General features: G+C 50.9%; 1 protein-coding gene across 4 annotated transcripts in view; it reads right to left on the bottom strand.

Moving 5' to 3' along the window:
* BTBD19 (BTB domain containing 19) overlaps positions 1 to 16,134 on the bottom strand; it is a 1,265,487-nt gene that overhangs the window by 1,031,022 nt on the left and 218,331 nt on the right. The window lies entirely within an intron of this gene.

Raw genomic sequence — 16,134 nt, 5'->3', positions numbered from 1 at the left:
TGTCAGGAGTAGGTCCAGGACCACAAGCTAGTGATTTCCCAAGTTTTGAGTGTCAACGCAGGACAGCAGCGCTCGTATGGAACACCCCGGTTTCAAACTGGTCAATTCGCTGGATGGCCCAGGAACACTTCCGGTGAGGCTCTTTAGAGGGTAATCAGGTGGTGCAGAGAGTAGTTGTTCCCACTACTCCAAAGGGTTTAAGCGCCCTTGCAGCCTTCTGTGAAAGATGCATAAGCAGGGGTCTGACGGGACAACAGCAGGCTCAGGGTGCCAAACCTTTCAGCACGTCTCTGGCGGTTCCACAGGTCTGCTTCAGTGTTTCAGGATACTTGGTTCCTTCTGTAGTTCAAAGAGAACTTCAGTTGATCGACCTGGAATGGATTCAGAGCCCCTTCTCTTATCCAAGATTAGCATTGCGCCAAAATCTGAGATAAACAATGAAAGATCTGCTCTCTTGCATGCAAGCCAGGTGTGGACTAGTCACGGCCCACGGTGGTCCCAGTCATTCAGGCACACCAGACATCATGCTCCAGTAGTGTAGATTGGAATCGGGCAGTCCCATCCCTCTTCCTGGGCACGAACACACAGCATGCAGAAGCCAGCAAAAGCTACGTTTTGCAGTTGGCTGCATGCCCAAATAAGGAAAGCCCGGGTCTGTCATGAGAAACTGTCTGAAGCCTACCTCCAAGTGCAACTCCTGGTATGACTTCGACCTCGTCGACCTGAAACTCAAGTGTAGGGTGGCTGAGAGGGAGTGGAGGGTGTTGTGCGCCTCCTCCGACTGGCCCGGCGCCTGCTCCAAAGGAAATACAGACTCTGTGTCCTGTCCTAGAAGAGAGCCCACGTCCAAGCCTGCGTCTCTGCGGCCTCTAGCAACATGTCTGAACTCTTTAAAATCTGCAAGGAGCTGGCCAATCCTTCTGCAGTCTCCACCTCTCCTGTTCCCTACCAGGTCCTCTGTACAGCTCTGGCTTCTTACTTCACTACTAAAACTCAGGACATCCTGTACTCTCTCATCTTCCTTTCCCTTTCTCGCTCCCCCCTCTGGCCCCTTCTCTCTTTCCCCCTCCTCCTCTTTCCTCTTTACCTCCAACTAAACTTTTCTAGAAAAGTCCGATCTGTGACAGTGCCATCCAAACAGGTGCTCCACTGCTCCTCCAGAACCATCAAGCACCACATTGACACCCTCGCTTCAGCTTTGCCTTATTTCTGCAATCACTCTTTTGCCACTGGAACTCACCCCCATCTCCTTAAGCACTCCCTTATGCAACCCCTCCTTAAAAAGCTTTCTGCCGATCCGTCCTGTCCGGCAAACTATTTCCTGATCTCTGTCATTCCTTTCCTAGGCATACTCCTGGAAAAGCTGGCCATCTCCAAGCTTACTTTCCATACTAAATCTGTTGGTTGTCTCCATGACCATCAGTCTGGCTTCAGAGCAGCCAGAGGCACAGAAACTGCTCTCCTGAACACCCGTGAAGATCTGCTCACTAATCTCGATTCAAGCCGTCCTTCTGTCCCCATTCTCCTTGACCTTCCCCCCACTTTGGCACGGTCAATCACGCCATGATGATCAATCGACTCTGTGAGAACCTGGGCTTCAAGGATCAGACCCTGGAGTGGTTGTCCTTGGTTCTCCTGGACAGACCCTGCCAGGTCCAACTTGGTTCCTTTATCTCCACCATCTCTCTCTCCAGATGTGGTGCTCTTCATTGTCTACCTGGACCCTTTGGCCCACCTTATCTTTAATTCTCCCGAAACTTTCAGTTTTATGCGGATGACACACAGCTCTCTTTCAGGCTCCCCTTAGCTTCCTCTCCTCTCTCGCGCATTCTGGACTGTCAATCTGCGATTCAGGATTGGTGCACCTCCAGTTATCTCGGTATTAATGCCAGTAAGACCAAGATCCTTCTCATTGGGACCCCTGCTCCCACTTTCCCTCTCACTCTGGCCACCCTCCTTGGACCCTCTTCCTTCGCCTTTCTGTGAGGCATAAAACCTTGGGTCATCTTCGACTCCACTCTCCCCTTCAATCCCCACATCACAGACCTTGCCAAGAAGGCCCACTATCAGCTGCACCTTCTCAAATGTATTCTTCCTTTTCTCACAGTCCCCCAAAAGCTCACTGTCTCCAAAGCCCTGGTTCTCTCTAGGCTGGACTACTGCAACAGCCGCTTTATTAATCCGGCCTCTGCAACTAATCCAGAACAGGACTTCAAGACTTGTCCTTGGTCTCAAGCCCAGGGACAGTATCTCTCCAGCCCTGAAATGCTTCCACTGGCTCCCGGTGGGGCAAAGATCAAGTTCAAGACCCTCTGCATCGTCTACAAGGCTTTTGGGGGCCGGGACCTGCACTACATCAAGCTCCTCTTCCAAAACACCTTCCTTCACAAGCCCTTCGCTCAACCACCTCTAACTCTCTGAGGGTCAGCACTTCTCCAGGCAGAGTGTGGGGGCTAGATCTCTCTCCTCTGCAGGTGCCTCCCTCTGGAATGGCCTCCCTGCCCCTCTCAAACTTGAGCCGGACCACCCGAAGTTCCGGAGGCAGCTCAAGACCTTCCTTTTCACCTCTGCTTTCTCTCCCTCTCCCCTGTCGACCTACCTGTCTGCTGCATTCACTGGTGGCCTGGCTACCCTCAAAGTCTCACTGGGTACCAGGCTTCTCGACGACCAGTGGCCTCTGCACTGCATCCGGGCCTACCATGCACTTCGGGGCTGTAACTGTAACCCTACAGTCCCCTGCCTCTTTGCACTTACCTAGAGCCGTGCTGCCCTGACTGCACTTACTCAGCAATCCTGCCCTCATTGCACTTTCCCTTTCCCTCTCCCTGGCACTTCCACCTTCTCCCGCCCGCCTGCACTTTCCGTTATTGCACTTGCACGATCTGAGTGACAGACGGCTCAGTAAGATCGTTTGTTTTTGTCTTCCCTCTGTCTTCCCTTCCTTGTCTTGCCACGCCTAGCAACGCTTGTGTACAGGCGCGCTATAAATGTCATATCACTGGATGAGACTCAAGCTCCACCTCCTAGTTGGCCAAAGCATGGCCTCAACTCACAACGATGCCCACTGCATCAGACCGCCCAGTCTCCCTCTCCCCGATTTATGCTCCCTGGAATTACCCCTGCACCAAATGACCCGGGAGACATTCGCCAGGATCCTTCGGGTAAGAGGTGTCAATGTAGACCTGAGGAGGGTGGGCATGGTGATTCCTTGATGTCGAAAGTGCACCACCGTTCCAGAACTCCCAATTGAGTAGTAGGTACATTTATTACTGTAAGGTTTTTGAATGTTTCTACTCTATGTGATGATGTCACTGACTATGTACCTTCTTAATGTGCTGCCCAAGCAGATTTCGGCAGAACGTTCCGCAGCAGCAGAGTCTTTGTTGCTGCTTTCCTTTTTTTATGGAAATAAAACGTGTTGTATTGGGCCTTTTTCCCTAGTGGGTTGTATTTTTTCTGGTGTGAGCATCTAGGGGGCTTTCCTAAGATTCCATTTCCCCCATAGGACTGAATCCGAGTTGTACTTCATCTAAGAGATCGTTGGTTTCCACGTGACCCTGGAGGAGTTGCTCGATAGCGACTTTCCGGGCCACTGGGATCAGCTGTTGAGTAGAGGCTTACTGAAGGTGGTTCGGAGGGACTATGGCGCAACTCCTTGTACGATAGATGGATGGAGGTGGGACTGGGAAATAGGGATGATAATGGCTCTGTAGGTGGTAGGGTTTGGCGTGGGACAGGACTTTGGCCGATCCTGCCGTGTTGCTGTCCTGGGGTGTGGTTATACACTCTTGCACCGAGAAGGGGCAGACAGATCATAGTGCTGGTATTTAGGGTGTGTTTCGTGTCTGAGGTGGTTGGAATAGTGAGGGGGACAGGATGGCGAAGTGGTCAGGATGGTGAGGTGGTCGGGAGGGCGAGGTGGTCGGGAGGGCGAGGTGGTCGGGAGGGCGAGGTGGTCGGGAGGGCGAGGTGGTCGGGAGGGCGAGGTGGTCGGGAGGGCGAGGGGGTTGGGATGGTCAGGTTTTCGGGTTGATGAGGTGGTCGGGAAGGCGAGGTGGTCGGAATAGTGAGGCAGCCGGAATGGCCAGGTGGTCGTTATGGTGAGGTGGTCGGAATGGCCTGGTGGTCAGTATGGTGAGGTGGTCGGTATGGTGAGGTGGTCAGGATGGTCGGCATGGCAAAGTGGTCGGGATGGTGAGGTGGTCGGGATGGCCTGGTGGTCGCACTCGGAAGCAAGTAGTGGGGATGAGACTGTTGTGGTGTTTCTGCTGCATGGACCCCATGCATGGCGTTTCTGGCTGCACTTGTGGGTCCTTCCACTCATGTTTAGGAGGTGCAGGGGACCACCTTTGCTGAAAGAGATTTCGCGACATTGTTTTCTTTTTATCCAGCGAGTGGTTGAAATCTCCCAGTGTGGGGGGCTCTGTAGAGAGGTCAGCACCCTCATCGGCCAGGCTGTTTGGGAATGAGGGGCTTTACAGTGGGGGTCTGCAGATACGAGGGATGAAGGAGGGAATGCAGGTGGACGTAAAGGAACCGAGAGGGCCCCTGAAAAGCTACTGCGAAAGAGGGGTGAGGGGACAAGGATAGGGTCAGAAGAGAAAGACACCACACCATCAGATGGGAGATGGGGAGGCGAACACCGAGAGGGGGGGAACGGGAAAAAGGAGGGATGATCAGGACCGCGAAAACATAGTGGGGGGGGAGGGGGGTAACGAGGGGGGGGGGGGAGGATGGCAGCTGCGGAAAAAGAAGATGAAAGAGATAAGAGGGCGAGGGGACCACAGGGTGACAACAAAGGCATTATTTATTGAGAAAGGAGGGGCAGGGGAAGAGAGAACATTTTCTGGCTGTTTAGCTGTGGCCAGTCTGCCTTGGCAGGGCACAGGGCCAGCGGGCAGGCTTTGTTTACACGGCTGCGCGTGAAGCACCCCTCAAACGGAAAGGAATGCGCCCATCTGCTCCACAGCCACCTTACCCCCTTCTCTTATTCCAAATGGAAGATGTATGTCCCACGGAGCCATTGTCCCTGTCACTGATCTCTCTGCACTCAGTGGGATTCCTCTCAGCAGTGACAGAAACCAGGGAGCCTGCACCCCTCCTCACAAGGAGCTGCAGCCAAAGCTCCCACAGGCCGACTGCCCAACAATGACAGCTCCCAGGGGCCCTACAGGCCTCCTCCTTACTCCATCCAGGAAACCTGCACTCCTCATCACAAGGAGCTGCAGCCAAAGGACCCACAGACCGACTGCCCAACAGTGACAGCTCCCAGGGACCCCACAGGCCTCCTCCTTACTCCATCCAGGAAACCTGCACTCCTCATCACAAGGAGCTGCAGCCAAAGGACCCACAGACCGACTGCCCAACAGTGACAGCTCCCAGGGGCCCTACAGGGTTCCGCCCTACAGGGAGCCTGCACCACCCCTCACAAGGGACTGCAACCAAAGGGCCCACAGGCCGACTATCCAAAAGGGGCAGAGCTCAGGGACCCCACAGGTTTCCTCCTTACTCCACCCAGGGAGCCTGCACCCCTCCTGACGAGCGACTGCAGCCAAAGCGCCCACAGGCCGACTGCCCAACAGTGACAGCTCCCAGGGACCCCACAGGCCTCCTCCTTACTCCAGCCAGGCAACCTTCACTCCTCATCACAAGGAGCTGCAGCCAAAGGACCCACAGACCGACTGCCCAACAGTGACAGCTCCCAGGGGCCCTACAGGGCTCCGCCCTACAGGGAGCCTGCACCACCCCTCACAAGGGACTGCAACCAAAGGGCCCAGAGGCCGACTATCCAATAGGGGCAGAGCTCAGGGACCCCACAGGTTTCCTCCTTACTCCACCCAGGGAGCCTGCACCCCACCTGACGAGCGACTGCAGCCAAAGCGCCCACAGGCCGACTGCCCAACAATGACAGAACCCAGGGACCCCACAGGCTGCCTCCTTACTGCACCCAGGGAGCCTGCACCGCTCTTCACGAGGGACTGCAGCCAAAGCGCCCACAGGCCGACAGCCCAACAATGACAGCACGCAGGGACCCCACAGGCTTCCTCCTTCCAGCACCCAGGGAGCCTGTACCCCTCCTCACAAGGAGCTGCAGCCAAAGGGCCCACAGGCCGACTGTCCACCAGTGACAGCTCCCAGGGGTCCTACAGGCCTCCGCCCTACTGCACACAGGATGCCTGCACCCCTCCTGACAAAGGACTGCAACCAAAGGGCCCACAGGCCGACTGCCCACCAGTGACAGCGCACAGGGGCCCTACAGGCCTCCGCCCTACTGCACCCAGGGAGCCTGGCCCTCCTCACAAGGGATTGCAGCCAAAGGGCCCACAGGCCGACTGTCCACCAGTGACAGCGCCCAGGGGCCCTACAGGCCTCCGCCCTACTGCACACAGGGAGCCTGCACCCCTCCTCACAAGGGACTGCAACCAAAGGGCCCACAGGCCGACTGCCCACCAGTGACAGCGCACAGGGGCCCTACAGGCCTCCGCCCTACTGCACCCAGGGAGCCTGGCCCTCCTCACAAGGGATTGCAGCCAAAGGGCCCACAGGCCGACTGTCCACCAGTGACAGCGCACAGGGGCCCTACAGGCCTCCGCCCTACTGCACACAGGGAGCCTGCACCCCTCCTCACAAGGGACTGCAACCAAAGGGCCCACAGGCCGACTGCCCAACAGTGACAGCACCAAGGGACTCTATAGGCCGCCTCCTTACTGCACCCAGGAGAACGTGCTCTTCCTCCGCAGTAACTGCAGCCAAAGAGACTACACTGCTACTCTGCAGTTAGTACAACCAGCAGACCACAGGCCTTACGAGTGACTGCAACCGGAGGGCATGTCCTGCTCCTCAGCTGTGACTGCAACCAGGGATTTGCACTCCTTAGCAGTTGACTTTGCCAAGGGAGCCCACTGCCTCCAAGCAGCGACCTTAGCCAGAAGCAGTCCTCATCCTCAGTAGAAACTTCCGCCAAGAATTCTGCACACCTCCTCAGCAGTGACTGCAGCCAAGGAACCTGCAGCCCTTATCCTACGCATAGACTGCAGCCAGGGAACCTGCAGCATGCCACGCATGGCTAGAAGGAGTCCTCATCCTCAGCAGAAACTGCAGCCAAGAATTCTGCACACCTCCTCAGCAGTGACTGCAGCCAAGGAACCTGCAGCCCTTATCCTGCGCATAGACTGCAGCCAGGGAACCTGCAGCATGCCACGCATGGCCAGAAGGAGTCCTCATCCTCAGTAGAAACTTCCGCCAAGAATTCTGCACACCTCCTCAGCAGTGACTGCAGTCAAGAAACCTGCAGCCTTTATACTCTGCAGAGACTGCAGCCAGAGACCCGTAAGCCTCCTCACTCAGCATCAATTGCCCCTCCTCATCAGGGGCTGCAGCCAGGGTGCCCTCAACCCCACCCCCTAGTTTCTGAAACCAGGTGAAACAGTCCACTGTGGGGTGCATTTAAAGGGCCCAAACGGAAGTCCCTTGCACATGAATGGAAGGATTTTAAACACTGAAACAAAAAAGGCCTGGCCTTCGTTTTTGTTTTTCAAGTAAAATTAAACAGCCATGTGGAAATTACCAATGGATAAGCAGCATTTTAATTTACAAAAGAAGGAGGAATCAAAGATCCCTTTCACATGGAAAACAGGATGTTTAAGCATTGCAAACAGGAACGGCTTGCACATGTGTGTGCAAATAAAAATGGTTTAATAAAACAAATTAAACGTGAAACAAATATAACTGCTGACAGAAAAATGTCAGGAAAACAACACATGATGTGTGGGTTGACAAAGAGCAATGTATATTATGTTTCACCCACAAAACTCCAGTGATATTCGAAGAGCAACTTTGTCTTCATGAAAAAAAGTCAGCCCAAGGCAGACCCTTCTGCTGGATGTGGGCAAAACTTCACAAGGAAAACTCCCACTCCCAGCCTGGATGTCACATCTCCCATCTAATGACCAAGCGCAGTAAAAATGTCCTGCTAAAGGCGTCAAAATTCAGTGTTCTCCATACCGGATGGCTCTGAAAGCATGAACTTCAAGAAAAGTCACCCTTGGCTGGAGCACGACCAATGTGTGTGAAAATGGGGCACCCACTTCAAAGAGCAAGCTTACAATACATGGCCGGAAGCAAGAGCAGGACCATTTGTCCTACATGAAGATTCATGAGTTATTTAAAAGGACTATTATCATTTAGGCCTTTTTCTCGGCCATCATATGGCGGATGGATTTCATCCATGTACCACTTTTTAATATAATTTCCAGGCAATTTGGGGGAAATAAAATTCATCTTCCTGTGACTCTGGGAACTGTAATGGCCAGTTAAACTAGGTTTCTGGGTGATCTAAACATGTTCCAAATGTGAGAGTTGGTGAGCGGGTGGAAAATGAAATTAGGGATATGCTTAATAAACATATTCATAACTGTTGTGCTTTTATGGAAACGACAGAAAGGTGCCACATGGCCATGCTACAGATTCGGTGGTCGTCTCATCTAATTCCCCATGATCAGCTGAAACAGAAAATATGTATAGTTTGGCAGTTGCTAGTGCAATTATGAAGTTGTGATACATAACTAGTTTTTGCCAAAAGGTTGAAAGGAGAACAGAGGATGATGACAAATGGGAATTGCCATATGTTGCTCCAGACCCCTAGACCCATCCTGATTTGGAGGCTGGGTTTGGGAGGAGAGAGAAGGGTAACTGTTCAATTCTAGTGGCAGGGATTATTGCAGGGTACTTCCCAAAGATGGTAAAATTGGTGGTGTCATCGCTGCTATATAAGGGGGACTGTACTAGGACAGGGGACAGAAAGAGAAAAATGAGAAAGACAGGGACAGACAGACAAGAGACAGACCATCAGGAAGGCTGCTGAAACTTACCATCTGACAGCTCTAAGGAGACACCAGAGGAGATTGCTAAGAGTGCATCTGAGTGGAGCGGTCTATTTCTAGGAAGGCCTCAAAGCTGACTGGGTCCTATGGTGGAGAGCTGGTGGCCATTTTTGAGAGTGGAGTGACCAGACCTCTGCCCTGTATTTCCAGTGTGTCCTTAGATGCAGCTGGCTTTCCTCAACCTCAGACAAAGGCTTGCTATTTAAGTAGAACCGAGCCCAGGGAAATCAAAAGGTGGGGGAGTCTGCTTGCCTTGAATCCATTCCCTTTATAGTGGGCAGGAGGCTGGGGACTGGGGGGGGGGGGGGGCAAAACTTTAGATCCTTAGCCTATGTAACCAAAAATATTAATTTCATTATTTCTCCATTTGGCAGAAACCGGGATGAATTTAGTTAAAATTTGAAATTAACAAAGCTCATTTCTCAGTGTGAGCTAAAAGCTATAGCCTATACATCAATTGGGTAATCCTTGTTGTCCAGCTGACCCCGACTTCTTTAAGGAAGAGGGGTGTCTTTGTTCTTTAATACGTCCAACCTTTTTATCTAACTTCCCCAAAACAGCCCTTTCAGTAAGGGAGGGTCTGAAATCCAAAATTACCCAAAGCATTCCAATTTCTCGGTCTGGCTTCGCAACATAGACCAAAGCAAGGTGGGGTCTGAAAAACAAAGTGATTATTGCAATGGGATCTATATAGGGCAACCTGACTATCTTATTCATAGATTTCAGATTTCCCAGAATGCTGCAGCCCACTTAGCTTTGGCGGCCACCAGATCTGAGCACATCTCCTCGCTATTAAGTAAACTCCATTGGCTGCCGGTAAGGAGGCAGATCAACATTTTATCCCCCAGGCTTTTTACACTGCAGGCAGGTACAGGAAGGATCCCCAGAGGTGCTAGCCAGAAAGAGAAATTCCTGAACAGACTGGACTCCGGGGGGGCCAAAGACCAGGACTTCGGTCTTACTCCCATTCAATTTGAGGCTGTTTTTAGCCATCCAAATTGAGACTGTGGATAGACAGTTCTTATGATTAGATGAGAAACCCAGAAGCTGTGAATCAAGACGGAATAGCAGTTGGGTGTCATCTGCATAAGTGTAGAAGCGGCTACCAAAAGATGTTATTTGATCAGCCAGGGGGCAGAGATATAAATTGAAAAGCAGAGGAGAGAGAGAGGAACCCTGGGAAACACCGCAGGTGATTGCATACAAAGCAGAAGAAAAAGGATATAATGAAACAGTTTGCTCACGATCAGATAAGAAAGAAACCATTCAAGAGGCTTGCCTCTGAAGCCAGCCTGGACCAGCCGTTGAATCATAATGTTATGATCTATTGTATCAAAGGTCATGGAGAGGTCAAGAAGGATCAGGACACCTACCTTTCCCCGGTCCTGACAACGCTAAGTTGTCAAGAACCTAAATCATTATTGATTCGGTTCCCATGGTAAGTCTAAAGCCCTCCTGAGAGCCATGCCAAAGATCAATGGATTCAAGAAAAAGAGACAGCTGAGGTGTCACAGAGGCTTCCATAATTTTCATAATTGCAGGGAGTAGTGATATTGGGCAATAATTATCTTCAATGGGTGGATCTGGGGAAGGCTTCTTCAAAAGTCGAGGCACAACAGCATGCTTAAGTGGGGGGGGGGAGATAACACCATGAGTGAAGGAACAAACAGCTGCTGTGAATAAAGAGATGCAATTTCCGGGAAGAGATTGCAAAAAGTGTAAAGGAATAGAGTCTGCGAGCGAGGCAGATTTAAGATGGAAAAGAGCTTTGGAGATCATCTGGTCTGAGACTACCTTGAAATGGAACGAAGACTTAGAGGTTCCTAAAAATGTGTCCCCGGAAAAAAGATCCTCAGTAGATTTGCTAAGACAGCTATCCAGAACAGAGGACCGAATGTTAAGAATTTTCTCCTGGAAAAAGGTACTAATTTCATTACAAGTTACTTGAGAGCGAGTCGGGTCAAGTAGTGGACGGGGGCAGTGAAAGTTCTTTAACAATCTTACAGCATTCACGGGAAGAGCAGGTAGATGTTAGAATGAGGTCTGCATAGCGAGAGGATTTTAGCTGATTTGATAGCTTTGTGATAAAGTTTAGCGTCGGTTTTATACAGTGCCCGGCATTACAGTCATATTTCAGCCTCCATTTCCGTTCGCCGCAACGTGCTGCTTGTTTGAGGCTTAAAAGGTGAGGTGTGAACCACAGTGCTGAGGGCCTGGTGCGATTAAGGCCAGATTTCAAAGGTACTAAAGTCTCTGCCGTAATAGTAATCACCTTAGCAAAGGATGTGCAGGTATCGGCATAGTCTCCATTATGATTATAGCAGCTCGAAAACAGGCAGTAACTTGATCTGGAGTATTTCTAGACCAGCTGTGCCAACAGGACCTGGCGGGTGTCATGGGGGTGGTGCAGACCGTGGGTAATGAAATTAAAAATGGTAAGATAAAGTGATTAGAACAGGAGACAGGAAAAGGCTAAAATGAAGTGGAAAGATCTTCCAATGAGAAGATGATGTCCAAAGTATTCCCCTTATTGTGTGTGGGAAGCTGATTGCACATAAGCAAGTCAAAATCCGCCATCTCTGCGATTAAAACTCTCTTTTCCAAGTAATCTTCATCTCCCTTCTACTCGCCAGGACTTTCCCCATGGCCCACCTACCACTGCTTGTCTTTGCTTGCTTTTTCATGTATAATAATTGTACCTTTCTTACCAATGAACCAGTATGATGAAAAAATAAGTCTAGCTTGACTTGTAGTCGCTCACCTGCAGCAGCTCCTCAAAGCCCCTGGGTTGTATGCGCGCTATACAAATGAAATAAATAATTTAACAGCTTGAGAGTTCTCCTTGTCATTGACATGACGGTTAAAGTCACCCATAATGATGAGATTCGGGTGAGTCAGAAAAGGTCAGCAACCAGTTCAAGGAATCCACTAAGGAAAGCCTCGGAGAGATATGAAGGAGGCCGGTAGACTACTAAATGGGTGGAGCAATTGGGGGTCGCTGAAAAACGAATAAAGAGGAGCTCACATGACAAAGTATTGATAAGGGGGATCACTGCACAAATCAAGGGCTGTCGAATGTATAAGGGCCACCCCGCCCCCTCTTATACAATCCAGGCGGTCGACATGTTCCAGAACATAATTAGTAGGTAATAACTGAACAAAGTCAGGACAAGAAGAAGAATTGAACCAGGTTCCAGTCAGGCATAATATATCTGGTCCAAAGGTACTGAGCACATCAAAAATATGGTCACAGTGAGCAACCGCTGTGCGAGCATTCTACAAGAGGACTGACTGGTGAGCTGAGCTTTGCCCCCTGAGAGGTCGCTGCTGGCAGTGGGTAGCACTAATAGATGGGACGGCAAGAAGCCCAACGGGAAGACTGTACTCACCAGCACTAGAGCAATAAGTGCTGATCCAAGAAAGGTCCATATGGTAGCCGGCAGAACCCTGCAGGGACTACAAGCCAGGATCTTGCAGGCCTCCTCAGCAGTGACTGCAGCCAGGGTGTCCTCAGTCCTTCTAATAACTAGTTACTGTAGTCAAAGAAGGCAGCCTTCTCAGGAGTGACTGCAGCACCTCACAATGAACCCAACGCACCACTCCTTGCAATGAATGGAGCCAATGAGCACACAGGCCATCCCCTCCGTTAATGGGTCTTTCACCGTGCACGGTTGCCACTAGGGTGGCCTCTGGGCGCTCTGGCGGGTCTCCAATGGAAGGAGGTTTAGGGGGTTTGTTAGTGGGGTTGAGAGGGAGAAGAGCAAGAGAGCTTTGGTGTGCTGTTGGCCTCTTCAGTTCCGAGAAACCAGTCACGGAGCGTTGGTGTGTTTCTTTAGTTGGTAGCCATCATGTGGTGTTGAGGTATGATTGTGTATGGTTTGGTTTCATGGTGGGTTGGGTGTTGTCAGGGATGTCATTTAGGCATTAGCAGGGGTCACAATTGCGATCCCTGAGGTCCCCCTTGCTATCCCTGTGTTCTTCCTTGCTACCCCTACAAACAAAAAAGAAACTTGTTTTTTCTTTTTTTTTTAATGCAATGTCCTGGGCTGTGGCCAGCGCCTTGTGGCTCTTTGCTTCTGGAGTGGCTGGCTTTCTTATTCAGGCCTCTTAAAAAGAAAAAAGAAAGAACACGTAATTACAGGGGTTCCACAAGTCAAACCCTTTCAGCAGTGACCCCAAATAAGAAAGAATAAGAATACCAAATATTTTTTCTATACAATAATTGCTGGACTCATTAACGGTTTATTTCAGGCACACTTCAGGGGCTGAGTCACTGATTTAGTCTGTTCTTAAGCACCTCATCCCAACCTTTCATCCTTCTGAGGTCGATAAATGAGTACCAACACGGGTTGGGTGATATTGTATATATATTTGTTCTATATATTATGCTTATGCTTAAGCGCTTTATATAGAAGACATCATTGTCATTTGGCCTTGGGCGTCTGCTCGCATTCACATTAATTTGGTAATATGGGCCTATACACACTGATCTTAACGATGCATATGGTGATCCATTCATGTTTGAAATGTATATATGTATATCAGATTATAGTGATATAGTAACCATATTTTTCGTAGTGTACTTGGGAACAATGCTCTGTGATGCCACCTCTGTTTTTGTCAAGGGGTGAAAGGTCGTGTTCCATCGCTTCCCGTGATATCACTTCGGGGTGGGGTCAAATAACATCACTTCCTGTGCTGTCAAGAGAGGTCAAGGGTTGTGTGATGTCACTTCCGCTACCCCGGGCATTTTGATGAAATTACGTCGCTGGATGTTGTGAAGTGCATGCGGTTTGTGTTGCAGTAGAGGTATGGTTGTGTTTAGTTCAGAGTTTTGAGGGGGAGTATTCAGAACGGCGAGTTTTTAGTACCGTTAGTTAGTAGCAATACATTTCCTACCCCCCAACATTTCCCACCCCAACAGTCAATGTAAATGTGATGCATTTCCTACCCCCAACAATCCATCCAAGCGTGACACATCTGCCACCCAAACAAGCCATCCAAGTGCGACACACCTCCCACCCCAACAATCAGTCCCACTTCGACACATTTGCCACCCCCAAAAATCCATCTAAGTGTGATGTACTTCCTTTCCCCAACAATCCATCTAAGTGCGACACACTTCCTACCCCAAAAATCCATCCAAGTGACGGAACGTATCCCATCAGCTTCCTCCATACAAGTGACTGTGTTGAAGGCAAGGGCCCCGGGTCTCCTCCTCAGCAGTGATTAAACCAATGAAAAGGAACCATACAAGCCTCCTAAGCAGTGACCCTGGAGCCAGGGAGTCTGCAGGCCTCCTCCTCATCAGTGGCTTCAGCCAGGGAGCTGGAAGACCCCACCGGGTGGAATTCTACAGCCAGAGTGCCTACGCGCCAGTAGTTCTCCTGCAGCAAGGAAGCCTACAGGCCTCCTTAGGAGTCACACTGTAGTCAGGGAGCCAGCAGGCCCCTGCAGCCATGACCCAACATCTACAGAGCATACATGCCTCCTCAGAAGGGACACATACATGCCTCAGGTGTGACTCTACAGTGCGCATACAGGCTTCCTCAGTAATTACTGCAGCCAGGGATCAGCCTGCAGTCCTCAACAGGGATGGAGCCTGCAGACCAGCAGGGACTACAGCCAGGAAGGATACCGGCCACGGGAGTGACTCTGCAGCCAGCCAGTCTCTCCTCAAAAGGGATTTTTCTGGACTTCTACTGCCACCACGCAGCATGTCCCAGGTTTATAGAGCCATTAAACCCCCCTGACATAGGCTGCTCTGACCAATGACCAGCTGTTGAACGTTCAGTATTGCAGTGAACGCAGGGGGTCCTGGCATTCATTGGGCAGTTCGCCCAATGGTCAGAAGGATGATGGATGCTGAGCGAGAGAGTGAAATGGAACCTCCATGCCAACAATGTTGCTGGGGGACAGTGGGACTTTTTCAGGAGCCCACTCCCAATGTTCGATGTTCCTGTAGCGGTGGCATGGCAGCTTGCATGGACTCTGCCCTGTGCAAGACTGCACTGCACATGGTCGGTGGGAAAATGAAGCAGGTCACTTTCCTGTGCATTATGCTTGAAATTTAGATTTTCATATAGCCTCCACCCTACCTAATTTTCATCTGCTCCCAGCATTCAACGTCCGTGCCAAGGTCACTACTATACACTAAATCACGTGGCATGGAGGAGTCGACTTGCTGTCATATGCCACTTCCTCTGTAGATGTTTAACTGAACCCACTGAACTAACATTTACACTGTCCGATGTAGTGGTACATCGGTCTTGCCACCCATGACTGTGATTTGGACAATTGCTCTTGGAGAGGACTGGTCTTTGCGTTGACCAGTCTCACGGGTGATGAGCAGGGGTTGGTAGCTACTGAGGGGACATGAGACCCTGGCACACATACTTTGGCCACGTTTGGGTACGGCTACGTGGCTCAACATGGGCTTGCAGGAAAATCCCCAATTCTGACACCAGAACGCAAGGCTTGTAGACAACCCTGCCCCTCCATCCTACGACTCTGACCATGCGCCTAAAGGCGACAGCGGTCTGTAGGACCAAATCAAAGCCAGGAGTCCAGGGTCTGCGTCCTGCTAAGGGGACAGTTTGAACACCAAGCTAGTGCTGAGTTTTCAATGCTCTATTTGGCAACTCGGGCAATCCATCGGAGCAGACCCTCAACCGAAGAGTTAGTGGAGATGTGGGTCGTTCGAACTCTCCGAGTCAGGAGGGAGTCGGGATTCCTCGGTCTGGCAGAATTAGCGTGTAGCATCCAAGCAGAGATTGTGGTGCCCCAGTGACTCTTCTGCAATCAAAGCTAGACCAGGAGCTTTCAGCCATGTTGTGGGTCTCCTAGTGTTTTGGACTAGGACTCCCATGATCCCTCACCATTGACCACGTGGACTAGGGCTGATGAGCGTTTTAGTTCGAAGCAGCTGGAGAGGAAAGGGTTTCAGACAGCTGGCTTAAGGTATCTTAAATGAACTGCTTTGGTCCATTTCCGGAGAGGGACACATCGTTTAATGGGCGCAGTCAGAGACCTCTGTAAGGCAGCTGCCTGACCCCAAAAAAGGTGGCCCCCAGTGTGCGAGTCTCGCAGCAGTGCCATAGCTGAAGCAAAATAGCCCTAGAGGACTGTGGCTTCCAAAATGGATGGTGCATTTTACATCTGTTGGTCATGAACCAGACACTGCTATAAATGAAAGCCATTTCTTACGCATTGACCCAGCAAGTAATCGGCCCCCAAAATGACTAAGAGCATG

The sequence above is a fragment of the Ambystoma mexicanum genome, chromosome 1q (assembly GCF_040938575.1).
Source record: "Ambystoma mexicanum isolate Mex_15411 chromosome 1q, UKY_AmexF1_1, whole genome shotgun sequence".
Lineage (NCBI taxonomy): Eukaryota > Metazoa > Chordata > Amphibia > Caudata > Ambystomatidae > Ambystoma > Ambystoma mexicanum.
This window is presented reverse-complemented; position numbering and strand designations above follow the sequence as displayed.